The sequence below is a fragment of the Sarcophilus harrisii genome, chromosome 1 (genome assembly GCF_902635505.1).
Source record: "Sarcophilus harrisii chromosome 1, mSarHar1.11, whole genome shotgun sequence".
NCBI classification, from domain to species: Eukaryota; Metazoa; Chordata; class Mammalia; order Dasyuromorphia; family Dasyuridae; genus Sarcophilus; species Sarcophilus harrisii.
In genome coordinates, this window is record NC_045426.1 from 225,758,042 (window position 1) to 225,785,797 (window position 27,756).

The following is a 27,756-nucleotide window of genomic DNA, read 5'->3' on the forward strand; positions in this document are numbered from 1 at the left end:
AGTAAACCCGGGAGGCAAGCCTCCCAGTCCTTATTCCTGTTTTTATTATGCATATCTGTTAGCAGCATTGCCAAATTACTTTGGCAAACTATAGTTTGTTCAGCTAGACATAGTAAGGCAGGATTTGAACCAGACCTTCCTTAATCTAAGACCAGCATTCTAGCCACTACATGCTGATTCAAGTTATCCGAAAACACCCCCTGAGAGGATTATTCCTGCTTGAATTTCTGGGAACCACAGTGATGATACTATATTATAATCCCACCATGTCCTGAGATTAGCAGCTCGGCAGGACCACATACTTCTCTAAATCATTCTGTATGGCAAGCCCAAAGTGTGCTTTGTCACCCCATTCTAATCTCCCTTGCCCTCTGAAGGGGTGGAGTAGAGCTTTGCCGGGAGCCACACAGCACACTTGAAAGGGATAATCTGATGGGTAACTTCAATAATAATTCTCAGGTCTTGCCAAGTCATGGCACTTGGCACACCTGCCAAAACAGAAGTTTGCATGCTGAGGTGAGCTGGTGGGAGCTGTGGATGGGATTTAGTCACAGCAAGCATCCCTCACCCAGAGGGAAGACGGGATACAATGTTCTAGAGTGAGCCTACTCTAATCGAGCTACCAATTTGGCTCAAGGAGCCTTGTTCCACTGAAGGATTTATGTAGCTCCTCTGCTCCAAATATAAAGGGATGAAATGATGAGGTTTCACCATCACTCCTAAGGGACCTCACAAGTCCCTCAATACAGAAGAAGCGAGAGCCGCAGTTGGGTAGCATTTGTTCAACTCCGCAACAAGAGAAGGCGTAACTTCTTGGAAAAATTCCACAGAAAGGTATGTCAGGTTTTAGAGTGTAATACATTTGTGTTTTGAAGTAAGAAAAATGGCTATACCTTCTATCCACTATTTGTCTTCTCTCACCCCCACCCCCTTCATGCTAAATATCATGTACCAACTTAACATCGAATAAGATGTGTTAATGTATCTTTTCAAGTTCTAATTTCTGTGCTTCAGTGATGCATATAAATCCAGTTAAAAACAGCATCAGCATGAATTTAGCAGTGATGAGATTTAATACAATTAATGAAGAAAAAAATGTTTCTTGTTGATTGAGAAATAGCACAGTGCAGACCAAGTCTGAATTAGATAATTCAGAGAATGTTCATCACTAGAGTTCAAAAATAGATATCGAGAATTTTCTCATTATTTTATATTTATCTTGGACTCTTTTAAAATATCTGGAGAGACAGTTCACTATCAAAGTGAATAGTAAAATGAACTGTTCGGGGGTAATATAATTAGTAGAAGAGTTTATTTTGTTTTGAAATCTAATCAGTTTTAGAAGTTTGAAAATGATTTAAATTAATATTTAATTGTTATGGGTTTGATAAGAATCAAAATACATATTGCAAAAGATAATTTTTCAATTTTAAGTTCATGATTTTGAAGAAAAGGATTTTTAATTACTCTTTTCAATAATACCTAGAATTTTATAAATTGTAAAATAATATAGATGTGAAATTTTAACATACTTTAAACCACTTATTGCCTTTGAGATATTTAATCTTCAAAAAGCACATTATATAATAATAAATGAGTCAATAGATAATCAATTTATAACATAATTAATTTATAAAATAAAGTAATTTATGCAATATAAAATTAATAACATAATTATGTTAATAAATATAATAATATAAATCAAATCATTAAAAGAAAGAAAGAGACAGAAAAAGATCTGTCCATCTTCAATTTTGTGTTTGCATTTTTCCTTATGAATTAAACTTTTCACACTTGGGAAGTTTGGTTCAGAAATGATCTCTTATTTTTATTTAAAATTAACCTTAGCATTAGGTATTAGCTTTATTCTATTGCTATAAATTTGAAACTGATATGCTAAATTATATTCTTTAAACATTAGTATACTCGATGAACATACCAAGAATTTTCTAAGAAATTGTTTTAGAATTGTCTTTGAAACCATGACTTTTCCAAATTGATAGTGGTGGCAGGACTAATCTCAGAGCAGTAAAGTCCAATGGCTAGAGCATATGACTGAAGGGGTATGCAGGTATGATAGGACTTTCCATTTATCACCTAGCAACAACATTCTGTTTTTCCAAAATGCTTTCCCATTATGAGATACTTTTCCTTTCACACTTCTGCAAGATAAGGTCACCATTATTATCCTATTTTTGTAAGTGGAAAAAAAAAAAAGAACAGAAACACAGAATTATTTTAGAATCAACATATGGGCTTGAAAGAATGAATCGAAGCCTGAAGAAATAAGGGAATCTTTTAAGATAAAGTAAATAAGAATATTTTATTGAAAGTCAAAGGGTGATTTATAAGTGGAAAACATTTCTTTAAGAATTAAAAGTGCTTCTCTCTGTAGAGGAGTCAGGAAAGAAACGAAAAAGAATATATACACAAACATAAAATAAAGATCAAGAGTAGAATTTATTAGGTTAAAAAAAACGAGAGTAGCAATCCTGATCTCAGACCAAGTTAAAGATAAAATAGATTTAGTCAAAAGAGAAAATAGGAAAACTACACTATGTCAATCATATTAATATGTTTTAGACTATTTAAAATAACTAGATAGTTAAGGTTAGAATAGTGTTGTGGTATAAGAAATGATGAACTGGTAGATTTAGAAAAATATGGAATGACTTGGACCGATGAAGGATGATATTTCCATCTTCAGAGAAATAGCTTAAATTGATATATATGAATATACATGTGTGCATGTACATATATATGTATGATTATAGATATCTAAGTATATGTGTGTATATGTGTATACATATGTGAATATATACATACATAAATATGTGTATGTGTCCCACTTAATTGTAGCCTTCTTAGGAAGGGGGCTGAAGAGGGGGGTGAGGGAGGCAAAATAAAATAAAAAGTGCCCAGCAAAGAATCAATGAAAACCTACAAAGGAGCAAAGAAAAGATGCACATCTTTGAACACTATGTGTAGCATTTGTTATATAGATTTTCTTGAAATGGAAATTTGTTGCTTTATATTTTGAATTCTCTCATGTTTTGCTGTGTACATGACAATGCTTTTTTTCTTAATTAAAAAAAGTTTTGACCAAAAAAAGAATTAAAAATACTTCATAATGTATAATAACACTTGAAAAAAATAGGAGGCATAGACTACCATAAACTAAAAATGAATTTTCATTTTAAAATTTTTAAATGAATTCAAATAAAGAAAATTTTAAAACTATGTGCATATACAATTTAGCTTTCCAACTATGTTATTAAAATATGGGTAATGAAATGAAGGGCACAAATGTTTAAAGCACTAAGAAATAGGAGAAATGAAAAACAGTAAATGTGATCTGTAAAAAAAAAAGGGGGGGGGACAATCATGAGTGAAAGGAAAGCTGAGAAAGGCAGTTTCATTACATTACATAATAAAAGTATCAGCATTAATAAAACTATACTCGGGAAGGGAGTAGCCAGGAATTAGGTATAATAGAAATGCTGTCTTTCAAAATACAAAATGGAGCTTTTAGGAACTATGTGCTCCTTTAGCATGTTTTCAGATTGTTTCCATAGAGGAGTTATTATATATAAAGAGAAATCTCTAGATGATCAATGAATACGTTATGTTTTAGTTTTCAATGAAAGCTAAGCAACTTCCCCATGCCCAACAAACACACTTCTTTTTATTACTATTATTATTAATAATAGATCATACCAATCAATTGAGAAGGGAATGCCTAATAAAACTGTGCTCTATACACTGAAAAAAATTCCACCTAAGGCCAGATCTATATGATTCAATGTGAAGTAAAAGAGTTGTTAAATGCACTGTGAATTGGAGCTATTGACTGAACAGTCTCAATTTAGAATGACTCTGGCTTTTATTAAAAATCTAATTTAACGAAGAGAAAAGAGGATATTTCTTTTAATGGCATTATAGCTTTCTTTTTACAAGATCATGAAAGATGCAGGAGCCATTATATCTTGTCATTTTCTTCCCCCCCACCCACACACATTTTTATCCTAGAAAGGATCATAGAAATAAGGAATCAGAAGACCAAGATCACAAAGCTGCTTGGAGTATCCAGGTCTGATTTCTAATCTAGTGCTCTTTCTCAAAGGATAAAAAGCATAGTACTTTAGGGTCGACAAAACACTATTTTTAACTACATCCAGTAAGAAATGGGCCTAATGTCACATAACAGTCAAAGATGAGATTTAAGCTCAAATTCTCCACTACAAATCCACTATTCTTTCTACTATATCATGTTGTTTTCAGAATCTTTTTTTTTAAGTTGCAATACAGGAAAATTTCTTCTTTAGCATGCTGTCTTCTATAATTTTTTTAGTTTAAAAATATATATATGTATTATATATATATATAAAACATACTAAGCTATGCATAAGTTGTTGGCTAAATCATGGAGAATAATATTAAAATGAAGAAAAATAAGCTTCTTGACTTCAAGGAAGTTATAATCTAATTCCAGATGACACAATACAAATAAAAAAATAATGATTTTAATTCAACAAATAATTATTAAATTTTTATTCTGTGCCCAGAATTGTATAAAAGGAGATGGTTGATCTAAGAATTTTTTAAAAATGAAATAGTTCCTGATATTTTTTCTTGATAATATTTTATTTTTCAAAACACAAGATAAAGATTGTTTTCAATATTTGTGTTCCAAATTCATTTTTGTCTCTTACTTCCTCCCTCCCAAAGACAGCAAGCAATTTGATATAGGTTATACATGTATAATATTTTTAAACACATTTCCACATTTCATATGTTGTGTAAGAAAAATCAGACCAATATCTATGAAGAATATATGAAGGAAGTACTATAATATGAGATAAACTGAGGCTAGTTTATAAAGGATCTGGAAGGCTAAACTTAGGAATTTGAACATTTTTAGTGGGAAATTAGCCCATAGGAAATGGACATCATTTAGAGCTATAGGCTAGAGAGGTGCTCAAAATACCTCTATAACCCCTGACTTTTCAAGGTTCAATATATTTTAGATAATCAAAATTACTCATATATGACTCAAGTTCCTATCTGGCACATTCTCTGTCAACAGCTCAAACAGGATTCATAAATGGGAAATAGAAATAGAAATAAATGGGAAATAGAACTGGCTCTGTAGCTTGTCAGAGAACCTAGGTTCCTATTTTTTCTACTTACAACCTGGGTAATCTTGGATAAGTCAATTGGACCAGAGTCCTTATCTGAAAAATAAGATGATTGAATTAGGTAGATTCTTATGAGTTCTAAACTTTCAATCAAATAGTAATAGAATTAATTGTGCAAGAGTAGCAAAGAAAGTAAAGGTGTGTGTTCCCAACTGGCCTATAAGTTTCAATGTTTTCCAAGGCTAGAGATAAATGTATATACCATTTGTTATTTGCTCCTTTAGTTCCCATTAGGTCCCTAGTAGCTAGAGCCTGAGCTAAGCAAATTGCCTTGGAGTTTTCATAAGCTTCAAGAGTTCACTTTTATATCATGGGAGGCAAAAAGGTTATTGGTCAGTCTTTGCTTTATATTTCTAATATATCAGCTAAAAATTCCTCTACTCTCTTTTATGAGAGAGAAAGAGGGAGGAAGGAAAAGAGAAAGAGAGACAGACAGACAGAGAGACAGAGACAGAGAGAAAAGGAGGGAAGGAGAGAGATGGAGGAAGGGAAGGAGAGAGAGAAATGTACATGTGTATCATCAAATTGCAAGACATTAAAGAGTAAGGGAGAGTGTATGAAAATTTGACTGCTGTCCTTCCTTCTTAGAGAGTCAAAATGACATCACTCTGTTAGAATCAAGTTACACTGTGTCCAAAGGTGGCTGATCAGACCAATAAGAACTCAAAATGCTTACCACAAGTTAGGCACAAATAGTCCCTATGAACATTTGGGTTGGCTTCTCTAACTTTGTGCATCTCATGTTTCTTCTGAGCCACTTCTATTATGCTTTGCTCAAAGAGCACAATACCTTGTCTGATGAGGGCACACCATGCTAGGCGGTCCTGTGCCAGCATCTCCCATTCATGCAATTAATTCGGAAATAGAAGTGATTAGTAAGAAGACTATCAATTCTATAAATTTTGCAGAGAAAGGAAAACAAAAGATGGGATGGTAGCTCAAGAAGGCAGAAATATCAAGGGAAACTTAGGCTAGGGAAGATCTAGTCATGTTTACATGCAGGGAGAAGTATATAAGGAAGAAGGAGCGACTGAACATGCAAGAGACAAAGGGGGTGATTGATGGGGCAAATTCCCAGAGGAGACAGAATGGAATAGGATCAAGGGCACAGGTGCAGAGAAAAAGGAATACATTATGTTCAGTGTGCATTCTATCTGCAAACTCCCAGTAAGTATTATGGTAGTAATCATCACATTGAATAGAAAATATAGTCTGATAAGGTGAAAATGCCATATGTGGAGACAGGGCAAAGTAAACCTTTATTTGCATTTTAAGAGTAAGCTATCACATGCATCTGTGATGTTTTATAAAGAATCACATTCCTTTTCAATTGACAAGAATGTTAGAGTAGGAAGAAAACTTAATTATCTAAGTGAATCTCCTTTATTTTATAGATAAGTAGACTGAAGTTTAAAACAATCTGACAACCTCAAGATCCCATACATCAGAAGTAATCAAGTTTTTTTTATTTTTATTTCAGAATCCCTTTACATTTTTAAAACTTTAAAAAAACCTGACACAGCACTGGTCTAGAGCCAAGAAGACCTGAGTTCAAATTTGGCCTCAGACACTTTATTAGTTGTGTGACTCTGGCCACTTATTTAACCTCTGTTTACCTTAATCTCCTGAAGAAAGAAATGGCAAACCAGTACCATTTATAGCTATGTGCTAAAGATGGTCCATAGAATCTCCAGGAGTCAGATACACTGAACAACTCCCTCCCCCACCAAAAAAAAATATATTTTATTTATGTCAGTCATCTCAATTGATACCATATTGAAAATTAAAGTGTCTTTGTATTATTATGAAAATAAGTTTGACACACATAGACCCCCCCCTCCTGAAAAAGTCTCAATGATACTCAGGACCTCAGTAATAGATTACTACCTACAAAATGGCAGACTTGAGTTTTGAACCTAGATCATCTAAATTCAGAGGCAAAAATCTTTTCACTATCTCTTTCCTATAAACACTAGGATTTATCATATGTTTACTGGTCCCTGGACCAGCTTGCTTCATAAAGACTCATTAATCATCAAATATTTATTTAACTCAATTTTGAAATGTTGATCTGCATTGGGAGAGAGGGTTTGCTATATTAGCTATAAGAGGATCTTCTTATAGCTCTTAATGAAATCATAAATCAAAATCCTATCCCTATCCTGTGTAATAAGTATATTTATATCTCTGTATATATATATATATATATATATGTATACATACATATACATATATTTGTAGTTCAGTCATTTTATTTATGTTCTACTCTCCGTGACCTAATTTGGAGTTTTCATGACAAAAATGCAGGAGTTATTTATCATTTGTTTCTACAACTCATTTTATGGAAGACAAAATTGAGCAAAATAGGGCTAAGTGACTTACCGAGGGTCACACATTTACTAGTGAGGCCATGTGTGAACTTAGGAAGATTATTCCTGGACTGGAACTTTATCTACTGTACCACCTAACTGCCCCAATATGCATATAAAGTTATGTTGTGTATGTGTTTATACATATGTGTACAAATGTATAAAATCATTAATTTATTCAATATTCAGAAATATGAAGATCAGCTTAAAATGATGCAGAAAGAATATAAATTAGCTATTTGATACTAGGAAAGTTGTTTAGCTTAGTGTCCTTAGGTAATTCCATGACTACATGTTATAGATGAGTTGTCAAGCTATACCAATGAAAGATATTCCTATACTGGGAATTTCCTAGATCAGTGAGATCACTGAAAAAAAAAAATTTAAGTCAATAAGTCAACAAATGTTATTAAACATTTCAACATCGAGATAGGTGACATTGGTGGTGTTTCAGTGACATATAATTTCAAAGTATGTTCTGGGGATGTCTGGAGATCCCTTCATCTTGAGGTCAAAATTATTTTCATAATAAAACTAAGTAATTTTAATTACAGTTATCTGTTCCACATTGTGAGAGTTAGAGGCACAGCACTTCTATGATTTGGAAAATCTTTATTATTTTCTTGGTCTTCTCTTCATACCAGAGAATAAGTCTGGTATTAAAAGATGCAATACTCTACATATATTTTATGAATTTCAAAGTTTCTAAGATGTTTCTGTGTCATTTGCAGCTTTTGCATATTTTTCTACAGATTCTGCAAAACTCCAAAAATTCCCATTTAATTCTTTATGTCAACTTGTGATATATTAAAATCATGCTGGGGAAAGTCATTATGGAGAAGGGATAACTGTATTGATAGGTATAACTAACATAAACAAAAGTTCTTAGGCAGGGAAGAGCATCTTCTATGATTTTTAAATTTACAAAAGTATCCTGAGATCAAAAAGTTTGAGAATCATTGTTATAGAGCATATAAAACAGTCTTTTAACATTTGTAGTCTTATATTAATTGAGTAGTAAACATCTCTTATCATTAGCATATTAACTAGCATATTAACATTCTTTATTCTTGGTAAATTATATTTGGAAATTTTCTTGCCATATATTATGGCAACAATTAAAATAGCTAACATCTCTGGTACTTTAGGGTCTGAATATAGAATATTATTTCTGGGGAGGAGGTAAGAAGAAAAGGGACAGCCAAGAAATAAGGGAGCAATAGAAGAAAGAAGGGATGTGAAAATGACAAAGTAGCAGCAAGATAGGAATCTAGAAGGATAGCCACACATATACTACTGTATGCAAGGATCTAATCCAGGGACCATATGACTGTAAATGACTAGACTATAATCTAATCTATAGAAGTTTTTATTTTTTACAAAAGAACTATTCATGTCAAGATTTTCACTTGTTAAATGGAACAGAAAGAAAAAAATTAAAAATTTAAAAGAAGAAACCAGCATTTAGATTTAAGAAAGTTATCTCTCTGATGTAGTATTTTTTAAACCACAAACCATTTTATTTTCAATGCATGATTACTCACATAACTATTTACGGAAATTTGATTATGGATAGAATACCTATTGAACATTACGGTAGGTGTAACATCTGCCATCATAAGTCTGGATTTGGAGGATTTTGTTTTCTCCCAAGTATTTTATCTATGATTAGGAAATGCTGCCACCAGGTGAATGAATTGTGATGTTTAGGTTATGGCCTTGTGTTCCAAACAGTCAGGCTTCCTGTGGTTATGATTAACTGAGAGATGGAAATGAACATGTGTTGCTTTTATTACTCAATTATGTTTTAAAAAATTAGAACTCTTACAGAAAAACAAGAATGATAATGTTAGTTCATAACCCGGAGGAATAACAAAAGATTCATGTTTTAAAGAAGAAAACAGACAATACGGGATATCCTAGGTTTGTAGGTTCTGAGGTTAAAAGCACACTTAGCCAGACAAAGAATTCTTCAAGAAAGACCAGTTCTGGGCATAAGGAGTGACAGATATATGTATATTGGAGAGGGAGAGAGGGAAGGAAGAAGAATATGGAAGAGAAAAGAAATAAAATAATCTAGGGATTTTTTTCTCCATCCTTACCATTTCAGTGGACTAGATGTAGGATGAAATGAGAAAAGGCTACTAAGGTAAGAGGAAATATGGGAGGTTTAAAACATCTAAGCAGAGGCATTAACTTATATTAGCATATTACTAAATTTAAAGAAATAAATAATAAACACTTTAAAGGGAGAGTTAAAGAAAATAACTTCAAAGTTCTAGGTGCATTACATATATTTACTCAATAGCTTTACTCAACTTAATTTAGTCTTTCATACTGGCTTGGCTGTAACTAACTCACATTTCCAAATAGAGTTTAATTCTTGTACAAAGGCTCAAGTCACTTCTTTGCTTAATATGGCTAATTTAGCATCAGAATTTCTAATCATCCTTTTCCCCATCAATCATCATCACAAATTAATCTATTTCTTCTACTTAGAGCTATTGAAGAAAGGTTGCCTTACTTTAGCCTTCTGTATTCTGGATCAGTCTTATCCAAGTCCTTTAACCTATAAGTTATTCTCTCTTTAACTTCATATCACACACAAAGCAAAAAAGAAACAGCGTGTGTGAGCAAAACTCTGAGCCCTCCTCTGAGCAATTTTCCTCAGTCTCAAGTTTCCCTACCATATTGTGTCTGTCTTTTTGAAACTAGAGCTTTTGTTATTGCTAGTTGCAAAGCAATAATAAAATTTAAAACATTAAAGTTTTCCTATGCCCTAAGCAACCATCACATACACATTGGACCTATATAATACACCTTATCTTCTTGTAAGACACATTTAAATAGAATGAAACAGATTTTTAAACAAGTATAAAGTGGTGCCACCAAAATACAGAAAGAAAAAGAAAATATTTTCCCCATCACTATTTTAGTATCTGTCTGAAAACATTTTCAGTGGTGGGAAATTCTAAGTCAATAGACTTGTAAATGTTTTCAAAGTTTGATTATGACTTTGGGTGACTGGGCTGAAGTTCAGATGTCTGTACGTAATTTGTAATATTTGGGGCAATGTGAGAATGATGATGATGATGTTTATATAATTCACATAGATGTATTCATATAGTGTCCTATGCTTTGAAATGTATTTTACATATATTATTTCGTTTTATCCCCACAACAACCCTGGAAAGTGGGTGCCAGTGTTATCCTAGATTTAAAGATGAAGAAACTGAGGCAGAAAGGAGTTATGTGACTTGACCAAGGTCATACAGCTATTATGTGTATAAGGCCACATTTGAACTCGGGGATTGCTGACTCCATAGCCAACATTCTATTACATCATCATATGTATATGTATATACATATGCAAAAATGCACATTTACATGTATATACATATACACACATAGACATGCATGTGTGTATAACATATATACACATGTATATATGTATAATATATAATTTATATGTGTATATATTACATGTATTTATATATATATATATACACATATACACACACAAATCTTGTTGTTTTAATTGTTTGAGTTATATCCAACTCTTCATGACCCCTTTTGGGCTTTTATTGGCAAAGATTTTTAGAGTGTTTGCCATTTCCTTCTCCAGCTTATTTTATGTAAGGAAACTGAGCCAAACAGGGACAAGTGACTTGACTAGGTCACACAGCTAGTAAATGTCTGAGATCAGATTTGAATTTAGGAAGATGAGTGCTTCGACCCAGCACTCTGTGCACTATGGAACCACCTAGTTGCCACTTTTACAAACACCCATATACATATATGTATAGAGAGAAACAAAGTTTCAAATGACTATCCTGTTAATCTCAGGACAAAGCATAAGATCTTGGTAGCCTTAATTTCCTATAGTAAACTAAGAGTCATGGAAAAAACTGATGGTCAGATAAGTTTCCTTCTCTTCATGATCATTTAAAGATAGGAGTTTATCGATGGCAAAGGACCATGAAGTCACCAAACATCCCCACCTTCTTCAAGGGACTCAATCTCTGGCTCAGGGAGAGTTTTCTCTGAAGAACTTCAAAGAAAAGGTAATCATTTCTAGGAAAGTTTTTCAGAAAGTTATCCTAGAGTTAGGAACAGGAGAGAAAAACAGAAAGATTTATTAGTAGTCCTATATGATAATATTTGCCACCTTCCTATCCTTTCTCTCAGATAATGGATGAAAAATCCTTTTGAGCTTTCTCATAGAAAGGGGATGCCTAAGTACAAAGAAATCTTATTAACTCTGAGCTCTACAGTAACCCCTGTATTGACTTTACACACTGGGCTATAGAGACAAAATCCAATCACAATGAGGTGGAGTGGAAATTCTAAGCAGAGTAGTCTTTTTTACCTGCTATACAGTACTTCACTTCAAGTACCTTAATTATCAGAAAAAGATGGCTATTCTTTACATGCTATATTTTAATGTCCCAATTTTTTTTCATCCACAGGAAATTATGGGTATTAGCAGAGAAAGAGTAAATAAAGAGAGAGGAACTTTTATTTCCAGAAGCCCCTAAAAGGTCAAGGTGAATTTTGGATGTTTGCAAGTTATATAGTTAGCAGCCAGTAATGTTTACTAGAAGTATGAAAAGAATTCTAAGGAATCTGCCCATAAATCTCAGGGCCTGGAATGATAATCCATTACCTGCTCAAACTACTGTGGCCATATAGAGCTGTGATTGAAAAAGATTTCATCTAAGTCATTCACTAGCTGTCAATCATTTAAAAATACGTTTTATTGATGTCTTTTGCTCCTACGACATGGGTATTTCTGGATGCCACTCATCCACCCAAAGAAAAGAATCTAAATAACAAATATATGTGTCTATATATATATATATATATATATATATATATAGACACATATTTAAGGAAACTCCAATGCAATGAGCTCATCTGACAGTTTATACAATATTCTGCATCCATACTCCCCACTTTTGTACCACTTAATTAATAAACACTTAATCTGTTCCAGGTGCTGGGGAAATGTGTCTTCAACTCTTCTTTGTGTGCCCTTGGTCTTTTAAAATGACCTTATGTTTGACTTCACTTTAGTGTTCTTTTTATTGGAACTATTGCAATCATTTTGCATATTGTCCTCTTGGTTCTATTTGTTTCATTATGCATAATTCCATAAATAGCTTCCCTTGTTTCTCTGAATTCCTCATATTCCTCATTTCTTAAAATGGTTGAATAATTATATTCAGAAATTACAATTTCTTCATTGGTACCATTTTATCTTTGGACCCAAAAACAATTGGCATCAAACTAAGCAAAGAATCTGAGGGTTCTGTATCATAGTAGAGAGGCAGGAGATAGATTTGGAGTCAGGAAGATCTTGATTTAAAACTTGGCTCTTTCATTTGCTTCTTTTGTCCTCTTGGACAAGTCACTTAACCTCTGGACTTCAGTTTCCTCAACTGTAAAGGGGGAGATCAGACCAAGAAACCCTTAGCATCTTCTCAAGCTCTAAATCTATAAAATAAGTGTCTGTTCTTATTTGCAGGCCTTCAGAATGAAACAATTAGTTTTAGGGGATTGAGGAAATGCAATTAAGAAAGCGTGTGTTAGCTGGGCTATATATGATGGTAATAATAAGTGAAACATCTCAGCAGAGATAGAATTGGGACTATTCTAGTTTTCCACAAAACCACAGGAAAGAAAAGATGGGTTTTTATACAAATCCAGGGACTTTTTAAAGCTGCTGTGAGATAAATCAATTTCTGTCACTTGAAGTTGATTGATTAGGAAAATAGTTGTTTTTACCAGCATGAGCTTTTTTTTTTTCTAAAGAGTACTGACAGTCACATAAGTGTTTGCTATAATAGAAACAGCTAGTAGAGGGTATAGAGTAATCCACACTGGGTCCACAAGGTCACATCTACTTTAATGAAATGGGTAAAAAGGCAAAGCATGGATGAGGCATTTGTAAACCTTAGCCAACCCTGGAAAATTTTATCCCCTTTGTGTTCCATAGGAGGTTTTGCTCTTTCATCGAAACACATGTAACTTGACCTATGGACAATGAGGTGCACAGTGGTTACAACACTGTGCCTGGAGTCAGATTTCAAATCTGGTCTCAGACACTTAATAGCAGTGTGACCCTGAGCATGTCATTTACTTCCATTTGCCTCATTTTCCTCATTGGTAAAATGGGCTGAAGAAGGAAATGGCCCACCACTCCAGTATTTTTGCCAAGAAAAACCCACATGGAGTCATAAAGAGATGAATAATGACTGAAACAGCAACATGTATTGAAAACAGAAGAATTTTTTGATGTTCAAAATATGTGGGAATGCAAAACAGCAATTTTGAAAATATGACTTGTTAGCTTCTTACCATTTCTCAAGTTTTTCCAGCTTGGTAGAAGGCTCACAAGCAAGGGTATACTGGAGTTAGATGACTGTCAAAAGCCCAATGTTAAAATTTTGTAAACATTCATAACTTAGAACTCAATAACCTAGAAAGCAGTGTTTGATTTATTTTGTTTTTATCTAACTTTAAGAAAGTGTAAATAATGCAGATAAAATGTAAATAACAGATGAAACTTAAAAGTATATACTTTTTCCTTCTGAAGAGCTAGTAGTTAAACATTTACCAGTGTAAGACTGGTCATAAGTGCATTTGCACTTTCTTATTTATAGAGACAATAGTATGTTCCCAGCAGATGTTCAAAATAAGCTCTTTGTGCTGTTGATGTTCTCTCCCTCCCTCCTTCTCTCCCTCCTTCCATCTCTCTCTCTCTCTCTCTCTCTCTGTCTCCCCCCCCCTCTCTTTCTGTCTTCCCCACTCTCCCACTCTCTTTCCCTCTCTCTCCCTTCCTCCTTCCCTTCTCCTCTCTCCTTTTCCCTCTCTCACTCTTTGAATCTCTCTGTTTCTCTTTCTGTGTCTCTTTGTTCTCCGCCCCCTCACTTTTCTTCTTTTTCCTCCATTCATTACTATGGAGTGAGTTTTGCTAAAGAAATCACACACACACACACACACACACACACACACACACACACACTATTTAGAGATAAAGGGACTTTAGAAGACATATAGTAAACCATCTCATTTTATAGATGAGGAACTCGAAGCCCAGAAAAGATAAATAAGTTTGAAATCATGGATAGTAAGTGGCACAGCTGAGATTTGAACCCAGGTCCCTGATTTCTAAACCTTATATTCTCTTCTATAAAAGAGAGGATGGGGACAAAAGGGCAGTAATGGCTGAGGGGAAAATAACAAGGGCAAAGGAGTCTTTTTTTGCCACTAAGAAATATTCTGTCTCCATTGAGGGTCATGGATCTCTGAAATCCTTCTCTCCCTTAGAGATTTCTTAAAGATATAGGGAACCTACCCAATGACTCCTTAGGAAGCCTTGGTTCAAGAGTCTTCCATTCACATTTCTGAATTCTGATCTCTAAGGTCAGGCACAGAGAAATGGAATTCAAGTAGCATCAGGAGGAGATCCCTATCTCTTACAGAGCAGAAATCAAGTTCACAACATCTTGGCAACATGGTCAGAAGTGTCTGGCCTCCTTATCTCAATACAGTAGCAAATGAATTTTGAAAATTGTTTATTTTTTATTCTCCATTGTTCACCTTTATTTTTTTCTCTTTATTTTTTGTTCTATTGATATCTCCTTTTAGGGAGGCGTATATGATCCAATGGAAAGAGTACAGTGACAGGATATCTCAATTCTGGACCCAGTTCTCCCACAAATTTGCTAGGTAGCTTTAGGAGCACCTTACATCTGATTGCCTCAATTTTCTAAACAAAGAAGGCTGTATTAAATGATCTTCAAAGTCCCTTCAAGCTCTAACCTTCGATGATTAATAATTTAATTCAATGAGCATTTATTGGTTAAATCATTTAATGTTAGAGCTGGAAGGCTCCATGGAGATCATCTAATCTAATCATCTCATTTTTAAGTAACAAATGCCCTCAGAGATAAGGTAGCCTATTTTTTTTTATTTTTAATGTTATTGCTCATGACACTTTATCCAGTTTATTCTCTCCTATATCAATTGCCAGTTAATATTTTTTCAATTTTAATTTATCAGTGGATCTCTTCTCAATATTTATTAACCAATGAATTTCAGTTAGCTTGTACAAAGGAATATTCATTGAAAAAGTATAGTAAAAACCAAAGTACCCCTAGTCTCTTTGGAGAGTAGACAATCATCCATTACCCCCCAATAAGTTCAATTCTGGATACATCAAAGTAAATGGACATGTAAGTTCCTCCCTTGCTTGTATGATACCCCACATACCCAGTGGATTTTCTTCTGTGCTGAGTCAAATAGGTTTTTCCTCATAATTTAGTCCTCGACAGGCTTAACTACTAAGGTTATTGTATGTACTATGTACTATGGACTTTAATGGTGGGATTTCAAAAATGATGTGATATGGTCCATCACCAATATTTATACAAATAACATCAGGAAAGAATAAATATGAGTCAGAAGATCATCAGCAATTTGAATGAATAGCCAGTCTGAGTGAATGACTGGGTCACTTGGAAGCCCTTAGCAGCTCTTTCCTCACTGGACAACAGGGAAGGAAAAAGAGCTTTAGTTTACCCAAGTGTTTTATATGCATGCATACTCAGTGTTGAGTGAGGAGTGTATTAAAAACTTTTTGTGACCATGCCACAAGTCACCAGGGTATGGTCAAGATATCTTCACATTCTCTGAAGCAAAGAATGGGAAAATTTCTTCCATTATACATTTCTGACAAGCAGGCTCATCAAGTTTCTGCATGTGCTGATTCCTGACAGGAAATATTTTACATGCTTAAAGTACTGTGCACTCACTTCTAATCACCATAGCATACTACCTCTCTTAAAAGCAATTTGTTGACATTCTCTTAATTTATTCTTATAATAATCATATTAAATGCATACTGCAGTTATTATTATTTTCCTTCTAAATTTGAAAAAAATACCAAGACTAACATCTTCAACACTCCTTTTCTCTTCTCATGCTTAGTTATCTTTTACTAAACCAACCAGACTACTGCTTCATTCACTAAGGACAATTCAAGGAAAAAGGCATCATCATATTCACAAAATAAATTTAAGAGAATATATCCTATTTCCCACTAGATTTCTTTGCAAATGGAAAAAATATTATTTAGAATAGTTTTCTGGGGGAAAAAACAGAATTTGAATGCAGAGTGATATTCAACTCTACTATTAAATACATTTGATAGTCATAAAATTTTTAAATCCCTATAGTTTGAATAAAATTAGGTAATATTCTAAGTATATTGGTATGTATCTCATTTAGTATTTATATATAGGAAGGAACTAAATATAAGTGATACATATAATCATTGTAGTTAATAAACAAGAACCTAAGATATGTCTCCTGAGCAACCAGCATGCAGTCCAAGATGCAACAGTTAGAATCAAACATGGGAAAACTTATTGGTTTAAGAGAAGGAGTATGATATGGCTGTATATTGTCACTGATTTTACTTACATGTAGAATACATCATGTGAAATATCCAAATGGATAAATCAAAAGCCAGAATCAAGGTTGCAAGAAGAAATATCAACAGTATTAGATATGCAGATGATACCACTCTGATGAGAAAATGAAAAAGAATTACGAAGGGTGAAAGAGGAGGGTGTAAAAGCTAATTTGAAGCTTAACATTAAAAAAAACTAAGATCTGAGCAACTGGTCCCATCACTTCCTGGAAAATAGCAGAAGACATGGAAACTGTTAGATTTTATATTTTAGGCTCATAGATTGTTGCAGATGGTGACTGCAGTGAAGAAATTAAAAGATGCTTACTCTTTGGAAGGCGAGCTATGGCAAATATTGATAGCACTAAAAAGTACAGACATTACATTGTGGATTAAATAAAGTCCATATAGTAAAACTTATGGTTCTTCTAGTAGCAATGTATGGCTGTGATAGTTGGACTACATGGAAAGCTGAGTATCACAGAATTGATGCTTTTGATTTGTGCTATTTGAAAAGACTTTTGAGAGTTCCTTGGACAGAAAGGAGGCCAGATAAGTCAATACTTAAAGAAATTATTCTCTGGAAGGTCAAGTACTGAAGTTGAACTTAAATACTTTGGTTACATAATGAAAAGACTCATTGAGAAAGACCCTGATGTTAGAAAATTGAAGGCAAAATGAAAAAAGGGACAGAAGAGAATGAAAGGGATAGATGAAAACAATGAACTTGAACTTAGGAAGACTTCAAGAGATACTGGAAGATAGAAAGGCCTGTTTTGCTGTGCTCCATGAAATCACAAAGAACAGATATCACTAAATGACTGAACTACAACAAAATGTGCTAAAATAAGTTTACAAGAAAGGTTAAAAAAATTAATTCCTGCTATCAAACTATTCATAATCTAATGAGATAGGTATCATATAAGGAATTGTAAACAAGTTACATATAGGAAAAATTGAGGTTAGTCTTAAAGAGAAAGCACTAAGATTAAGGGATGACTGGGAAATGTTTCTTTCAAAAGATGGGATTTTAACTGAAACTTGAAGGAAATCTTAGAAAACTGAGACAAGACAAGGGTCTACTGTCTTGTAGGTAGGTAGGTATATAGCACAGCTAATGAAAATAGAATGAAGAGATGGACAATCTTCTGCTAAGAACATCAAGTTCACAGATCACAGAATATGTAGAAGAGTGTGAATTAGAAGACTAGAAAAGTAGGAAGGAGTTAGATTAGGAAAGACTTTAAATTCCAGAGGATTTTGCATTTTATCCTGGAGGCAGTAGGGAGATACTGGAGTTTATTGAGTAGGGAGGCAACATGGCCAGATCTATACTTTAGGAAGATCATATTGGCTGTTGAGAAGATGGACTGGAACAGGAAAAAAATTTTGGTAGATAAACCAATCAAAAGGCTATTTCAATAGTCCAGAAATGAGACGATGAAGCCTGTACTAGAATGATGGCAAAAGCACAGGATGGAAAGGGACATATAAGAGAAATGTTAACGAAGGTAAAATTGATAGACCCTGGCAACATATTGAATATGTGTGGCAGGATGGGGATAAAAGAAAGTCAGAAGTTGAAGATAATGCTTAATGTGTGAGACTGGATAACTAGGAGGATAGTGATATACTTGACAGTAATGGAGAAGTTAAAACGAGGGGAGGGTTTAGAAAGAAAGATCATAAGTTCATTTTTTTTAACATATTGAGTTTAAGATATCTAAAGATGTCCAGTTCAAGATATCTACTATCTAATAGGAAATTTAAGATGAAAGAGAAAAGTTCAGTAGAGAAATTAGGGTTGAATAAGTAGATCTGAGAGTTATTGATAGAGATGAAAAAAATGAAATCATAGGAGCTAGTGAATAATATGAACAAATGAATAATATAGGAGAAGAGAAGAGAGCTCAAAATGGAGTCTTAAAGTTTCCTTTGATTAGTTGGAATTATTATTATTTAGTAGGAATTATTATTATTCTATTGCTAATTACTGTGTCTATAGCCAGTAATGACATATGTGTACAGGAAATATGCATGAATATAAGGTAAGAAAAACTCAAGTTTTCCATAGTATAGTAGAATGAAAATCTGCTTTGGAATAAGTGAATCTCAGTTCAAATCTAGATTGTCACATAATATCTGTTTGATTTTGAACAAGTCACTGAAGTTCATTGAGCCTCAATTTCCTCATCTGTGAAAATAAGGTGATTATATGACCTTCTAACTCTAAATCAGTGATTCTATGATCCTGTGATCATAGGATCTAAGAGGAGAGGCATTTCATATGGCAGTTTTAGGAAACAAATTCTTCCCAAGTTGGATTGAAATGGCCCCGGTAATTTTATACTCAGGAGGGAAAAGGAAGATAGAGCATCCGTCTAGGTTAAGCAGACCCCAGATGCCTTTTGATTACAAAAAACATGAATAAGAGCTGGCAAAATTCCTCTGGTGTCAGGAACTGGACTTATGGACTCATCAGTCATTCTAATCATTTCTATCTATCTGGTCCCCATACCCTCTGAGTAAAGGGTCTATCTAGTCTGTTCAAACTGCATCAGCACCTGCTAGAATTCTTCATAATCTTTGCTGTCAAGTTTTTTGCTTCACACAAAGTGAGCCAAGAATATTTACATTCATCAACAATACTACAAATTATCCCTTCCTCCCACTGTAACAAATCTTCCTGAATTTACCACATTTAGATCAATGCTGCCTATTTCATGCCTCCTGGGTTTTTGAGGTACATTATGCTTCACTGGTAAAAAATAATCCAATTGTTCATTTGTACTCCCATGCATCTAGTTTGTTTAGAAAATACACTCAGTGGGATAGAAATATTGGATAGAAATAGCAACTGGAGCTTTATTTTATATAAGGGGATCTGGGGATTATGAAGAATTTGTTCAAGATTTTGAAAAGTCAGCTTCCTAGATAGTTAAATTTAATGCAGTAAGGAAAAGAAGATATTTTCTATTATAAAAATAATATTATACTGTCCATGCATGACATTTGTCAATTTTTCTCTTTTGGCCTGGTTAACAAACTCACTGGCCCAAGGGACTAAGGTGCCCTCTCCCACTAAGGGTTCTCATCTTTAGAGTCACATAGACTAGGATCAGTCCTAGAAGAGCCTGTCCTCTAAAATGAGGGATAAAGCTTTTACCTTATTATTTCTGGCTCATTATATCCCTAACCCAAATTATCTACAGATGATCCCTTAAATGAAGCTTTAATTTGGCCTTTATCTAGGACCTCTCCAAGGAGTTTATCATGGGTATTTCATGTACATAATAGAAAAGGTAGGACAGCTATTAATTTTTCCAGTAAACATATAAATATGTGTTTGCACCACACAAATTCTTCCAACAAAAAGACTCACAAGTATGTATTGAATATTTAAATATATTGTGCATTAAATATTTAAAACATGATATAAATACTTAAAGCATGAATAAGTAACCTATAATTCCTGTATGCTCACAGTATGAAACTATAATATTTTTAAATGGTCATTTTATATTTGCCTTGACTGAACAATTCACTCAAGGTCCATAGCTCCTGGTAAGCTAAGGCATGGTGTAGGTTTATTGCCTAATTCATGATTACCTTTTCCTCTAAGAAGCATTAGCTAAAAGGACAGGCCTAAAGGACAGCCTAAATTAACCAAGAACTTCTGGAGTGGAGGTAGCCATCATCCTTCAGTACTCCATCTCTCAGGATTAATGGTGGATTGTCTATGTCTAAGAAAAGAAATACAGAGCAGAAGAGAAATTTATGGTCTTGAAATACAGTCTATAAACCTATCATGTATAAGCTGTTGTCATAGTTGGGAGGGAAAGAAAAAGAAGAAGAGAATGAAGGTTTTTTTGCTTCCATTCACATAAAGTCCAAAGAAGACCCATCCAAATCTCAACTTACACATTCAGAAGAGAATAAGAGAATCTGTCTCTTCTTTTAAAATCTTCAGAATAGGAAATTTTTACTAATCTTTTTTGATGAGCTGTGTGACCTGGCAGGCCACTGAAATTCCTTCAGCTTTAGTCTCCTATTGATAAAATGGGAAAAATAATAATAATACCAAACTCATAAAACTGTTGTAAGAATTTAATGAAACTATATATGTGTGTGTATATGTATCTATCTGTAGTACTTTGCAAAATTTAAAGTGCTATATAAATGTGAGCAGTGATGAAGATGGTGATAATAATGATAACCCCTGTCCAAATGGAACATAGGAAGAAGAGTAGTACTTGTCTTGTGGGAAGTGGCCAAGGAAGAATCTCAGTAGTACACATGAAGTGTACTATTCTATGAAGTGATTCCATAAACCAATCTCCAATTTTGTTCCATAAGGTAGTCTCTAATCCACATCTTAAAATACAAGTGAAAAACCTCCCCCCAAAAAAAGTTTTCCCTGAAAATCCTTGGAGAGAACAAGAGAGATGCTGGGCTAAAATCTGATTTTAAGAAAATGATTTCTAGAACTTGTCTCCCATAAGAAAAAAGACCAATGATATTCAATGATAACCAGGGGCAACAGAGAAAGATATAATTACTTTAGCCATCTTTGTTGCAAAATAGAGGTAAAAATTAAAATTATTTAAAGTAAATGCTTCCTGTATTAGAGGGCATGAGTAGCAACTTATATAGTGTTCTAGGGCAGTGGTCTAGTGCCATATACAAAAGATAGCTGTAGACTGGTAGATATTTGAGTCAAATAGGACAATGTATGTAATGTGTTATATAAATGTTAATATTTATTATAAAGTTTATTATTTTCTAATTAGTCAAAACTCCTATTTAATACTAACTCTGCCCTTACCACTAATTTAACACTATATGAAGTAAAAAAGAAATATAAGCTATGACACATGCTCTCAACAAGCTTAGCATCTAGTCAAGGAGGTCTGATTTACAAATACTGAAATACTTTCCAATAAGGAGTCTGTAGACTTTAAGCCTAGTTCTTGCTCTACTTTATTTTAATTTTATTTTTCAAATAATATTTTATTTTTACTCAATTGTATTTGTGAAAAAAATTTCTAACATTCGTTTTTGACTTTATTATTTAAAACTTAAAATATAAAATAAGAAAAAACAAAATAGAAAAAGAAAGGCAGGAAAAGAAAAAAATTGCCATGTGCCCAGCAGAACACCAGAAAGGATTCAAAATATGTAGCAATAAATTTCTATTTTAAGGAAGCATATATAATAATAGAAGACATTCTATTTATAACTGTCTATCTTTTATTTGTTTCTTGGTAGATTTTCTTTTGTTCTCTGCTGTACACTTTTTATTTTATTCTTTTTTTGCCCTTTCCTTTCCCAACCTCCACCAAGCAGGCTATAGTTAAACATAGATATATTTGTGTATATATGTATATATATACAAATGCACACACACATATACGTATATACACAAACACATACCTATATATACACATGTATACAAGCATATGCATATACTCAAACACATATATACATATATATCTAAAATGATATTAATATGGCTAACACACAATATAGATTTATCTTTGATTGACTCTTTTTTTTACCTGTTCTACTCTTTATCCTGAGAAAGTAATATCATTTTTCTAAACTTTTTCATCATCTATCTAATGAAGTGTATATCTTGTAGGTATTTTCAAATTTTAACATTTTATGACTTTGTTTCTAATAATTACACAATTATTTAGTACTAAAATTGTGAACCAGCTGTCAATAACCACTGGATCAATGACTTAATTGGCAGGTTCCTTAACTAGCTCCTTCTCCTTTTTGAAAATGAGGGTTCCTTAGTAGCCATTCTCCTTTAGATATGTAGCCTGTAGCCTCCCTTTCAAGTCCCTCTTTCATGATAAATGGCTCCTTCCATCTCACTGCTTACATACTTCCATGAATACATCACTCATGTGTATTAGAAATATCTGTCCTGATAGTTGTATTCTTTCTCCCTCAAATAACCTACAGTCTCTCTTAATGTTTGATTTCTTGAACACAAAGCTAGATATCTTACTTTGACAGCTCTAACTCAGATTTTGGGGAAATAAACTTTATACTTTAGATTCCCCCTTAATTTTGTCTTCTGGATTTCTAGTCCCACATATCCTTTTTGCTTTAAGTCAAAGGAGACTTTCCAATATTTGGAAGAAGAAGACATAGGTAAATATCTGTCCAACCCCAGAGACATCCATCCCCTCCAACCTCATCCCTTTAATGACACCAGAAGGAAGAATGGTCAAGTATATATAAATGATATAAAGGTTTGAAGAAGGTTTGGGGCAATTAAGAAAGATTTAATGGAGGAGGATTTGAGCCATAAAATGTGAAAAAAGTTTGATGGAAAGACGAACTGAGGGAATTCTGGATGAGGACAAAAAATTGAGCCCAAGAATAAAGGCAGGAACAAATAAAGAATGTTCATGGAACTGAGAGGAACTTGGCCTGGTGACTGGTTAGGGTAAAGATATATAATGAAAGCCAGACTTTATATTTGATGTAACAAAAATTTTGAGAATAATGTAACATTTTTGAATAGGGAAGTGACATGATGAAAATGGTAGGAAGAGATACAAATAGGGCTAACACAACAAATGAAATTATGTTTCTACTTAACACAAAATAAACTGGTACATGCAAGCATTTATGTAGGGCTGGTTTGCTTCTAAATAACAAATGAGATGATGCATTTAAAGCTTTTTGTAGTTCTCAAAGTGCCACATAAATGTGGCATAATGTTATGAGAAATGGAACACTTGCCTATAAGAGTTGGTTGATACTAGAATCAAAAGAAATTATGGAATTTTCTTTCATTATCAATAAATCTTTAAGAAAAATATAGAAGTAAAAATACCTTTTTGACTGAGATAGGGAAGTGACATACTTGAAGATTATCTTCAGTTCTGCTGTTTTCCCAATGCTTAAAAAACCTAAATACTTTTCACTTTACAGAAGATAAAAGATGGCACAATCAAAACTTCAAGTAGTTTACAATCTAACTACTTAAACTACCATTAACTAAAGAAAGGTTTCAAAATCCTAATTCTCCTATTTAGTTTTAAAGTGCTCCATTACTCACTAAAATTATGTTTTACCCCAAAGCTTTATATATCCAGTGAATACAATGGCACAAAGGTTAGGTAACCATATTTATAAGCAAGGCTCTTGCCTGATGTTACTGTATGACTAGAGATAGATTTCTACATCTTTGATTTGAACATTCTTATTTGTAATACCTTCCCTATATCTCCAGGTATGAGGACTGGCTAAAACTGAAAGGAATCTGGAGAGGTCACTTAGGAAAGATATGTGAACATTAACTTACACACAACTCACAATTTGAGAATACAGAACCAAATTAAAATATAGTTTGTTTGATTTTAATGTGTTGGTGCATTAAAGAAAAAGAAATATATGAACTTGTGTGGTTTTCTAAATGAATATGTGGTCCACAAGGATTCTTATATACAATTCAGTGGCTCTCATTTGCACTAACCTAATCCAACCTCCTCATTTTACAGAACAGGAAATCGAGTCCCAGAGAAGTTAAGTGATTTGCCCAAAGGTACATTGACAAAAAATTAGAAAAGTTGCATTTCGACCTAGAAACTCTGCCTCCAAAGCTAATGCTCATTCTCATATATCATGCAGCCTCTCCACTTTACACCAGATTTTTGCCTATAGCATTAAAGTGCAATGAATGAGGGTGGATGAGTATTCTTCCACCTAGTAGATCTTTGAAAATAGGACAGCTGTTCAGAGTTGTGTTGAGAAGACATTTTGCCTGGACTTGATGTGATCTATGGAGATCTCTGAAAGCCCAGATGGTCCCCGAGTATATGACTGTAAAGTGCTAATTGGCCATGGTTATATCTCAGGCACAGCTGTTTCCCCATTATTCCCCTTCCATGGGACTTAAATTCTGATGTAAGAAATGAGCAAGTCATGCACTTTCAAGCTGATCTGACTTCTTTGAGAGAAAAGAACTATATTTACATGATGCTTTTAGCTTTTCAAAATACTATCTTCACAGCAATTCTGTGAGGCAGGTGGAACCTTTGAGGTAGTTTATGACATTTTTCTTCTCATGGAAATTGCAATAAGAACAACTTATTAACTTTAGGCTTTCCCATCAAAACCTTGAGGGGGGAAATAGAGCTCTTTGATTGTCTCTCACTAGTCTTATTTTGATATTTCCTTTAAAATATATTTCTAAAGTTGCTATTGATTCTGCAGTTTATCTTTAGTCTTGAGGATATAGAAGTGGCCATCAATAATACATAAACACTGAAAGAAGGAATCTGGCTTTTCATCTAGATTCAAACTATATTTTCCTTAGAAAAGTATTTAGAATTGTTCAATGTTGCTGCTGAAGCAGAAATTAGCCAGCTGGCCTCAGTATTACTCAGAACATCTAATTAAGTTATGAAACTTTATAGAATGATCTCCTTCAAACTTTAAAGAAACAACTGGCAACTTTTGTTGAAATTATATGGAATCATTTATTAAATAAAAATTTATTAAGGACCTATTATGTACACAGGTCAGCTAAGGATACAAAGACAACTAATAAAAAGTAGTCATCAAAGAGTTTATATTCTTGATAATAATAGACTTTATCCCACAAATATAATTAATATTGACAGTCACCAATTAATGTTAATAGCCAAATGTGCCAGTCATTAATAATAATAATTAGCATCCTCCAAACAAGGAGCTCCAGCTTAGGACTTACATGGACCACATTCTTCTATCATGGGGAAAATCTCCTATACCAACAAATAAATGCTTAACACAAATGACTTACAAGCATGCATTAGCAATTCTTAAAACATGAAAAAGTGACCATCACTTTTCTTAGGAGCTAAGAGGAATGTGACAGGGAAGTTCAATAGATGTTTTACTTCTGTCCCTGACCTGTATTTCTGAACAACTGATAAATCTAGATTTTTTAGTAAGTCGAAATACTGCTTGGAACTATGTATCTAAATACCACCATCACTATTGTGGATGAAGGTCAGAAGAATACCCCCTTCTCCCATCCTTGCTGAAAGTCCGAGAGAAACTCCAAGTGAAATGTTCCAATTAAAGGAAGGGAAAGAAGTTGTTTCTCCTCAGCTCCATTTGTATTCTAATAAACAGTTGTTCCTGACTTGGTTGTGAATCCTCTTCAATACAATTCTATAGTCATTGAGACCAATAAAGAATTTCTACATCAACCCAAAGTACAAGTTCCTTGCTGCTAAAGGGAATTCATGAGGATTCATGTTGACAGCCAAGTTGCTCTTATGTAGTGAATCACCCCTCATAAATGTCCAGGACATTGGTTCAAATAAGTGAATGTGCACCTTCAATAACATTCAACACTTAAAAAAAAGTCTCAGGAAGTAATTTTGCATTTGATACAACTCTGAATATTGAACAAAATGAGAAAATGGTATAATTCCTAGAGTCTATGAACCTCTAATTAAGACATAATTTTGAGGAACACAGATGCTTGCCCAGTGAGCAGAAAACAGAACCTCAGGTTCTGGTTGTATCTTCTGTTCTGTATTCCTTTTCTTGTGTGGTGAGGTAACCCAATAGCAATCTTGAGGTGGATGTTTAGGGACTTGGAGTCTACCTTATGAATTTGAGTGTTAGAACACCAAAATGCAAGAAAGAGAGACTAGATACATATGTTAAATAATTAAGTAGTCATTGTGCTTCATATACAAGCAAAAAAAAATAGTTTAGTGAAGAAGGTAAGTGGAAGAGATGATGGAATTCCATGTCCAGGTGAGGGTCAGGGCTACAAAGCAGAATAAATTCTGCTAAAAACCCTCTCAGAAGATATGGAATTTCAGAAGCTTCTTGAGTGATAAAGAGAGTATGTTAGGTTAACTGGGAAATCAGTTAGCATTACAACATAAAAGGTAGTTTGGTTAAAGTATGAAGAAGAGAATGATTAGAGGAAAAGTTAAGTTATATAGTAAATGTACAGAAAAGTAGAAAGAAAAAGGAAAAAATACAGAATTCAAGGGGTCCTACTAGGGAACTTGAAAACAGAGGACAAAGATCCTTGGGACCTATTGTGAGGATTTAAAAAGCAGGGTGAAGTGGCTAATGTGATGGATACAGAAAACTACTTTGGCAAAGGTACAGAAGCCTGGCTGGAGGAAAGCCAATCTCTTGAAAGGAGACATCTGGTTACTCTAAATGTTTTCCCATGTTACCAGCCTGTGAAAGAATAGGCATCAGCCTACTCAGAATTTCCCTTAAAAACAGATTCTCATAATAAACAAGGGAATAAAAAGAAGACAAAGCATATATTAAATTTTATTTAGACAAACTGATTTCATTTAGACCTCAGACCTATGGAGACTATACTTGTTTTTAACTAAATTTACTCTTCCTAGTTTTATAAATATGCACCTAACCCTCTTATTGAGTGTACACACTGCTTCTTTAAAACAGAGTGGACAGGAAATTCTAAAACTGAATAGGGATGTGTTTCTGTGCAAGTTTCTATTCAAGTTTCAATAATAAAATGCTTCAAAATATAATCGTTCCATATTCGTTATATTTATATATCAAATATAGAGAATTCCCTAATGGAAAACAAGTTTAAGTTTTTAAAGTTTAATTTAAAAAAAAAATTATCATTGTAATTTTTTAGGTTCACTTTATCTCTTCCAAGAAAACAAAAGTTCATCTCATTACTAGTCTT

The 27,756-nt window shown here is 33.5% G+C and overlaps 1 protein-coding gene across 1 annotated transcript in view; it reads left to right on the forward strand.

The window, feature by feature from the left end:
• The first annotated feature begins 476 nt into the window (after positions 1 to 476).
• The window catches only part of FAM240A (family with sequence similarity 240 member A), a 45,618-nt gene continuing 18,338 nt past the window's right edge, over positions 477 to 27,756 (forward strand). The window contains exon 1 of the mRNA XM_012542651.2: positions 477 to 834. The gene's annotated coding sequence lies outside the window, so the exon portion shown is untranslated. The remainder of the gene's footprint in view (positions 835 to 27,756) is intronic.